Source organism: Balaenoptera musculus, chromosome 6, assembly GCF_009873245.2.
Source record: "Balaenoptera musculus isolate JJ_BM4_2016_0621 chromosome 6, mBalMus1.pri.v3, whole genome shotgun sequence".
Classification (NCBI taxonomy): domain Eukaryota; kingdom Metazoa; phylum Chordata; class Mammalia; order Artiodactyla; family Balaenopteridae; genus Balaenoptera; species Balaenoptera musculus.
In genome coordinates this window covers 107,049,123-107,057,968 of record NC_045790.1, presented here as the reverse complement: position 1 = coordinate 107,057,968, position 8,846 = coordinate 107,049,123, and the positions used below count along the sequence as shown (strand labels likewise).

The window sequence follows — 8,846 nt, the reverse complement described above, 5'->3', positions numbered from 1 at the left end:
CATCACTCTCCTGGGTTTACACACTTCCTCCTCTTAGGTCCTCACAGATCATGCCTTTATATTCCATTCTAGAATCTTAACTGAGACGTTGAAACTCATACCAAACTACTATTAATGGAACGAACTTATTTACAAAAAAGAAACAGACTCACAGACTTCAAAAACAAACTTATGGTTACCAAAGGGGAAACGTGGCGGGGAGGGATAAATTAGGAGGTTGGGATTAACATATACACACTGCTATATATGAAATAGATAATCATACAAGGACCTACTGTATAGCACAGGGAACTCTACTCAATATTCTGTAATAACCTATATGGGAAAAGAATCTGAAAAAGAATAGATATATGTATATGTAAAACTGAACCACTTTGCTGTACACCTGAAACTAACACAACATTGTAAATCAACTATACCCCAATATAAAATAAAAATTAAATTAAAAATTTATATTCTTATCCACTGCACTGGTGGTGCAGTGGATAGGAATCCGCCAGCCAATGCAGGGGACATCGGCTCGAGCCCTGGTCCAGGAAGATCCCACATGCCCCGGAGCAACAAAGCCCGTGCACCACAACTACTGAGCCTGCGCTCTAGAGCCCATGAGCCACAACTACTGAGCCCACGCGCCACAGCTACTGAAGCCTGCGCACCTAGAGCCCATGCTCCACAACAAGAGAAGCCACCACAACGAGAAGCCCACGCACCGCAACAAAGAAGAGTAGCTCCGGCTCGCCGCAAATAGAGAAAGCCCGTGCACAGCAACGAAGACCCGAAGCAGCCAAAAAAAAAAAAAAAGATTAAAAAAGAAAATAGCAGCTAATTAATTAATTTTTGTTGTTTTCCCATTTTATAGATGAGGAAGCTCAGAAAGGTTAAACAGCCCATTCCAAGAAATGCATTTTATTGGTCTGTACTCCTCTAATTCCACCTTCTTCTGCCTTAAAAAAATTATACTCATGGGACACAGCTGAAGATGGTTGACCAGGCCAGTGTGTGTGTGTGCGTGTGCGTGTGTGTGTGTGTGTGTGTGTGTGTGTGTGTGCGCGCGCGCGCGCACGCGCGCGCGCGCTTGGGGTGGGTGCAGAAGGAACTATGTTTAGAATAAAGGGTCAGGACCAGCTGTTGGTGGGTGGGGAGGGCATTGAATGTCAAGTTACCGAGCCTGAGTTTTATTTAGTGGGCAGTGGAGAGCCATGGAAGCCGTCTGCGGTTACACCTGAGTGGTTGGCAGATTAATCTCACGGTGGATGTAAGATGAATGAGGCTGGGGGAGAGCAGACGCAGGAAGACCTGTGAAGGGTCTGGGGAAATAGGCCAAGTGACAGAGAGGAGAGGCCAATGCCAGGGCAGTGGGAGCAGGTGGAAAGGAGAGGAAAGATTTGAGAGCCAGCTCAGAGGCAGGACTGGCTGAATTTCAGCTGAGTGGATGGGGTTGGGGGGCGGGAGAGGGAGAAGTCGCACGATCTGATCCCATCGATGGAGGGGTGATGTTGCCACCATAAGGAGAAAGCAGTTTGATTGAGACTGAAGGCCAAGGGGCAGGTGGGAAATTCAATGCTGACCCTGTGGCGTTGAAGGGCCTGGGAGATGTCATGTCTGGGGGGCCCTTGGAGACGGGGTCTGATGATCGGGAGAGCGGTCTGGGCTAGAAATGTGGCAGAGGAGGGCTGGTGGTCCGAGCTGCTGGAGGGAACGAGATGCCGGCAGAACCAGTACCTGCTCAGCATCGCCGGTGCCCTGTGCCTCCCCCACAAGACTGGGACGACCAGGAGCTCTTCAGGGCAGAGATCCTCGTCTCCACCCAGCCCAGAGCCCCGGAGCTCAGCACAGCCTGGCATCAGGTGGCGAGGCATGGAGGATGCAGCAATGGAGCTGAGGAAGTCACAGTCAGAGGGGCCAGAGAAGGGAGAGCTGCAGCCAGTGGTGCAATTGGGGTGGGACATCCTAGACTGGTACCCAGTGGCCATCCATTGGAGCCTTGGGGTCGGAGGTGGGTGGGTGGAAGGGATGCACCAGAAGACTGTGTTGCAAGGGGAAGTGATGGGAACAGACATTGATTAAGCTCCCACTGTGTAATTTTATCTCAGAATGTTCCCTCAACAACCCTGCGAGTTGTTGGAGACTGTGGACACACAGTCTATGACTCTACTTTTATAGATGGGGGGTTGGAGCCAAGGATATGAGTCCAGAACTTGGCTGAGAGAAAGGGATGGACACAGTTGGGCCCCTACCCTGGGCCTCAGTTCTGCAGGTTCCTTGCCCTTTCTGCTCCTGGATGAGCCCTCTTGGTCCCCCACACGGCCCCCCTACCCTTCCTGCACAGAGAGCTCCTCTCCCGGCCTGTCCCTTGTCTTCTCTGGACCAGTGACAGCGAGGAAACAGCCCTAAGGTCACGTGGCTGGTGGCTGAGGTGGGTTTCACCAGGTCCAGCTGACCCTGGGGTGCCCTACACCTCCAGTCCCTTCTACCTGGAAGGGCTTGCCATGCTCATCCCCAGGAAGGCAGGAGGACTCAGAGACAAGGTCTCTCCTTCTGCGAAGCCTTCCCAGCTTCGCCTCCTCCGAGCAGCTCGGCCATTTATGCATCACTTTTTCCTGCACCGGTCACTCCCAAGGAAACCGGTTTGTTTAGGGGTCTGTCTCCCCCATCCCGTTCCCCGGGGGGCCCTCGGGGCAGGAACAGGGTGCCACCAATCTCCGCGTCCCAGCGCGCAGGGCCCGGCTGGGGGAGGAACCCTGTGGACGTGTGCTGAAACAATGAGCAAACGAGAGACGGGCGGGTCCCCTCTAGGCCCTCTGGGGGGCGCGGGCTGAGCTCCTGCCGCCGGGTCCGCCCCCAGGTCCCCAGTCCCCGCCGCAGGCCCGGGAGGGGCGGCGCTTTGTTCCCGACCTCCAACCACAGGGAGAATAAAAGTTTGTGAAATATTAGTTTAATAAGACATGCGACTACTATTAAGGATCCGAGCTGTCCTTATTTATTATTCATGCGGCCGCGTGATTTAGGGGCGAGCTGTCCGCCGAGGCTCCAGCTTGGCCGCCTCTCCCCATCACGGATTCCCCTCCTCCTCGTGCCCCCCACTCCCGTGCTCCCCACTCTAGCCTTTACGCACCTCCCCCCTCCCCAGCCCACACTGCGCAGGCGCATCCTCCGGCCCATGCCGGGGAGGGGGAGGGCTGAGACCAGCGCCCTTCGGCCCCGTCTGGGCTTAGAAGTCCCCTTCGGTTCTCTTTAATGGTAGGGGGAAGGTCCCAAGATGCCCAAGTCCAGCGTGCAGAGGCCTGTCCGCAGCTTTGTGGACAGCCATGCGGGATGGGGTAGGGGGTGGGGGTGGGTGTTCCTCTTTTACTCCATCCCTTCTTTCTGTCTTCCTCCCCTCTTCTCGTTCCCAGGTCGGGGACCTCTGAGGGTAGAGCAGTTGGACAGATTGGGAGGAGGCTGGGTTCTAGCTCTTCCTCCTGCCTCAACTTGCTGTGTGACCTTAGGCGGGTCCCTTGCCTTCTCTGGGTCTTGGGGATCCCTCTAAATCTAGAGGTTGGAGTGAATATTCTGAAAGTTTCCCAGCTTTTGGGAGGAAGAGGCGATTACATACAGTGCACAGATCTTAAGCGTACAATCCTTGAATATTGATAAATGTATATACCCATGAAATCACCACCTGCATCAAGATACAAAACACTTTCATTACCCGGTAAAATTTTAAAAATTTTCTTGCTCCTTTGCAGCCAGCTCCCTCCCTCTACTTTCAAAGGTAACCAATGTTCTGATTTCTTTTGCCACAAATTAGTTTTATTTCTTCTTGAACTTCGTATCAGTGGAATCCTATAGTATGGACTCTTGTGGTTTATATTGGTAGTTTGTGCATTTTTATTGCTGAATAATACTCTGTTGTATGACTGACTGTACCCTAGTTTGTGGCTCCACCTGTTGGTCATTGGGGTTGTTTCCAGTGGCTTATATGAATAATAGCCTCTTTGAACATTTGTACACAAATCTTTTTGCAGAAATACATTTTAATTTCTCTTGAGTAAATACTTAGGAGGGAAATTGCTAAGTAGAATGATAAGTGTATGTTTACCTTTTTAAGTAACTTTCAAACTGTTTTCCAAAGGTTATACTATTTTACACTCTCTCCAGCAAGGTTAGAGTTTTCTGGTTGCTCCACATCCTTGCCACCTCTTGATATTGTCAGTCTTTCTAATTTTCACCGTTCTGTTGGGTGTAGTAGTATCTCATTGTCATTTTAATTTGCATTTCCTTATGACTAATGCTATTATTGATCACGTTTTCATGTGATTATTGGCCATTTATATATTTTCTTTTGTGAAGTGTTTAAATATTTTGCTCAATTTTATTTAGGTTTTTTTAAATTATTGATTTGTAGGACATTTATATGTTAAGGATACAAGTCCTCTGCTAGACATATGTATTGTTAATATTTTCTCCCAATCTGCTTTGCCTTTTCATTTTCTTATCAGTGTCTCTTGATAAGTTTTTAACTTTGATAATATCCAATTTATCAACTTTTTCTTTTATAGTTCATGTTTTTTGTGTCTTCTCTAATAAATCTTTGCCTACCCTAAAGTTGTAAATGTATTTTCCCTATATTTTCTTTATAGTTGTAAGCTTTTATGATCTATCTTGAATTAATCTTTGTGTGTGATATGAGGTAGGGGTTGAGGGTTTTTTCCCTATACATTTGTCCAGTTGTTTCAGCGCTATTTGTTGAAAAGACTTTTCCTATTCGCACTGAATAGCCTTGCTGCCTTTGTCAAAAAAAAAAAAAAATCAACTGACTCTATAGGTGTGGGTCTGTTTCTGGACTCTGGTTCTGTTGATCCATTTAATCTATCCTTTGCCAGATCTCAGTGTCTTGATTACTAAACCTTCATAGTTAGTTTTAAAATCAGGTATAATAAATCTTCCAACTTTTTTTCCTTTTACAAGATTGTTTTGACTATTGTAGTTCCTTTGCTTTTCCATAAATATTTTCGAATCCATTTGTCAGTTTCTACTAGAAAGCCTGTTGGGATTTTTTTTTTTTTTTTTTTTTTAAGCCTGTTGGAATTTAGATTGGGATCTGAGTTTTCCTGTAAGTCACTTCAGGAAGGGTCTCAGGAGGCCACCTGGCCCCCCACCCCTGGCTTCTGTGCCCTACCCAGCTAGTTTGGCCCAAGCTCCAGGTGTGGCATTCGGAAAGTCCCCGTCCCTGAGCAGTCACCCTCAGCTGCCCTCTTTGCCAGCATCATTTCCTGAATGATTAGCATTCCACATGAGACATTGCCCTTTATTGGAAACCCAGCCCAGAGGGTGAAGGCTGGGGTGTCCAAGGGCCCAGAACCCCAAACCCAGCCTGGTGCCTGGACTCGGAGCCCAGAGCCTGAAGCTTAGAGCCCACGCTGGTTCTGGGAGTAAAGAAACAAGAGTCATTGCCTAGTCCATGGGGGCAGCTCTGGATGAAATTGGAACCCAGTATGTCATTAAGATACTTAAAGTTAAAATGTTATTATGTCTGGAATTTGCTTCAAAATATTTGAGGGCGCGCGAATGGTAACATAGATGAAACAAAACTGGTCATGAGTTGATAACTGTCGAAACTGGGTGATCAGTACAGAGTGTTCATCATACTTTGCAATTTTGAATGTTTGCCACTTTTTATGATAAAAATTTAAAAAATACACCCTCTCCAGTGAGGCAGCCCCTCCCCCATCGTTTTCTCCGCACCAGGGCCTGGACCCTGCTGCTCTCTGGCTAATGACAACCCCTCTGCCATCTGCAGCGTCCCCAGTGGCTGCTCCACTCCTCCACGGCCTGAGCATCGTGGCGCAGACGCTGGCCCGGTGGGAGCGTGACCTGGCTGTGCAGTTGGCCGTATCCGGGCCTCTCCTGATGTGGTGCTGGCAGGTGGGTTTCCACATCCCCTCAAATGAGTTTTAAGATGATTGAATTACAACAGCTGCCACCCACAACCCAAAGCAGGGCCCCAGGCCAGCCCGAAGCAGTGACAGCCAGGGAATCTGGACAGAGTGAGCAGGGAGCCGTGTCGGGGGCGATGTTAGCGACGTGGGCAGGGAGGGGCGTGGGGAGCAGATCGCGCAGGGCTTTCCAGGCCGGGGCCCGACTCTGCGGTGGGGCCCCTGGAGGAGGGCATGGAGCCAAGAAGTGACATTTTCTGATCTTTGTTTTGAAAGAACGCCTCTGGCTGCTGAGTGAACTGTCTGGAGGAGCCCGATGGAAGCAGAGAGACAGGTTAGAAAGCCACTGCAGTCATCCAGGTAGAGATGCTGTGCGCTCGCCCCAGGATGGAGGCCGTGCAGGTGGTCAAAAGTGGTCCGGTTCGGGGTATATTTTGAAAGTACTGCCGACAAGTTTCCTTGTGGATTGCATGTGGGTGGAGAGAAAGAGGGAGGCGTCAGGAAGGAGTCCAAGGGTTTCAGCCTGAGCAACTGGTACAATGAAGTTGCCATGTATCACACGGGGAGACGGGGGAAGAGCGGGTTCAGGGAGGCCAAGTCAGGCCCGTGGTTGAGGATGTTAGTTTTGTGGTGCCCGATATGCAATCATGTAGAGCTGACGGTCGGATACATGAGCCCGGAGTGCAGGGGGGGGTCAGGACTGGGCTGCATTCCGGGCATCATGCGTGTGGTGGGATTTCAAGCTGTAAGGCCAGAAGGTCACTTGAAGAATGAGTGTCCCTAGAGAAGGTATCTGAGTCCTGAACCTGGACCACGCAAATGTTTTAGGGTGAGAAGAGGAGGAATCAGCAAAGGAGACCTAGGAGGAGTGGCCAGAGGGAGAGAACCAAGAGCATCTTGGAAGCCAAGTGAAGACAGTCAGATGCTGGCAAGAGTGTCTGAGAGGATGGAGAACCGGCCTTGGACTGGGCAACATGGAGGTCCCAGGCGACCCTGACAAAGCTGCTTTGGGGACATGGCGGAGTGAAAGCCCAGTAAGAGTGGGTCCGAGAGAGAATGTTGGACTCCTCGCCCACTCCCTCAGTGCTTAGTCCAACTTTTAACTATGTCCTCAAGCCTCCTCCTCCCTTGCCCCTCCACTCACTCCAGGAATCCATCCTGTCTCCCTCGGGTCAGATCCCCCCAGCTTCCATCTATCAAACCCGCACGATCTCTCGCCCTTACCTGCTCCTCCCTGTATCCCTCCTGCCAGGGTGGTGCCTCCACCTGTGACCTGGACCCTATTCCATCTCGCCTTCTCGAGGCCTCATTCCACGAACATCCCTCATTTCCTGGTGTCCCCATCCACCCTCTCTGCTCACTGGTGTGTCCCAGCATTAAACATTATGCTCCAGTCTGTACTGTCTTAAAAATGTTTCCTTTGAGCATATTTCTCTTTCCATTAAAGTTCCCAACTTCCTTTCTCTGTCAGTTTTCTTAAAATAGTCTACATAGGATACCCTTGTGAGCTCACCTCCTGGTCAGGGGTACGTGTGGGGTGCAGCAGGGGGTACAGATGCTGTCCCTGAGTTCATTCTCACAAAGGGGCACCTTTTAAGCCTTGAGATGCATAGACAAGGTGCCAAAGGGTGATGCCCACCTCCATGGGGTCTGCTCCCCCAATGGTGGATCCTGGCACCCTGCTGTGTCCTTCACCCACTGCAATCTGTGATTTCCACTGCTGCATGAAGACATCTAGAAAGATGCCTCCTTGTTCCCCTTGTACCCCCTCAAGGAATGGCCAGAGATGGGGAGTGGGCCACTGCACCAAAGAGAGAAGGCTGGACAAGATGAGGGGGGTGGCAGTGTTTACCTAGGATTCCCCAACAGAGACCAGAAGCCCACCACAGTCATAGCCAAAGCCTGGAGTCTGGCTAGAGTAAGTTGAAAAAAGGCCCGTGTCAAGGTTAGAGGTTCAAAAATAAGGCTGTCAGGGGGACAAAGGAGGTGGAGGTCTTTTATGTGGTACATGGATGAGGCTGAACATCCAGGTTTAACTGAGGCACGTGCAGGACTGACAGTTTGTACCGAAGAAAGAAGCTGAGTGTCAGCCTTGGGCCAGGTTCAGGGATTCAGAGCCAAGCCCTGAACCTGAGTCCCAGTGTCCCCGCCCCCAAATGTGCCACAGAGGAATCAGCTAGAGTTGCAAGTCCGGCGCCCTAGCCCCCAGCCCTCACTGCCCACCACTACCAATTCAGGGCCTCCTTCCCCTGCTCAGGCTCCTCCCCTTCCTTGGACATTATCCCTGCACCCCCCCGGCTCCTCGGTCGGAGAGGGGAGCTGAATATTCAGTATCTGGGGAGACAATAAAAATCCCAGGAAGAACCTGGCTAAGGCAATTACCTCTGCATAAATGCATATATTATTCATCCGTGGCTTTGAATATATAAATAATACTGATACAATTTGCATGCGTTAAAAGGAGATGTAATTACCCACTGATGCCTGTGAGTGCCTGGTACCCACCGGCCACATCCGGAGCCGGCTGCCCCACCCCCAGAACCCACCTTTGCCCTTTCTGGAAGGCAGAATATATCACACATGGGTTTTCTGCACTAGTAAGGAAGCCAATCTTTGATGTCCTTGGGCTTTGGTCAGAGTGTGCTTTTTTAATGATCCCGTGGTCTGCTGTGGCTACCCAACTCTATTCTTAAAACTTTGGGCTATTTTAATATTATTATTATAGATGTTACTTTTTAAAATCACATTTTTTGGTGCACAGATAATGCACGTTCGTTGCGTAAAATTTGGAAAATAACAAAAATTCAAAAAAGAAAGACAGTCTATCTGCTGCTCAGACATCAGCATAGTCCATATTTGTCTTATTTTCTGCCAGTCTTATTTTTCTATGCACAGATAATTTTTTTTTACAAACTTAAGATCATATTA

General features: G+C 49.7%; 1 long non-coding RNA gene across 2 annotated transcripts; it reads left to right on the top strand.

Annotated features, from left to right (window-relative positions):
• The first annotated feature begins 3,162 nt into the window (after positions 1 to 3,162).
• Positions 3,163 to 7,304, top strand: LOC118897274. 2 transcript variants are annotated; one of them, XR_005020391.1, is made up of 4 exons: positions 3,163 to 3,240; positions 5,783 to 5,907; positions 6,195 to 6,252; positions 6,747 to 7,304. It is a non-coding gene; the product is annotated as an uncharacterized LOC118897274 (long non-coding RNA). The 2 variants fall into 2 exon arrangements; XR_005020390.1 differs by having other exon boundaries at positions 3,173 to 3,320.
• The last annotated feature ends 1,542 nt before the right edge of the window (positions 7,305 to 8,846 follow it).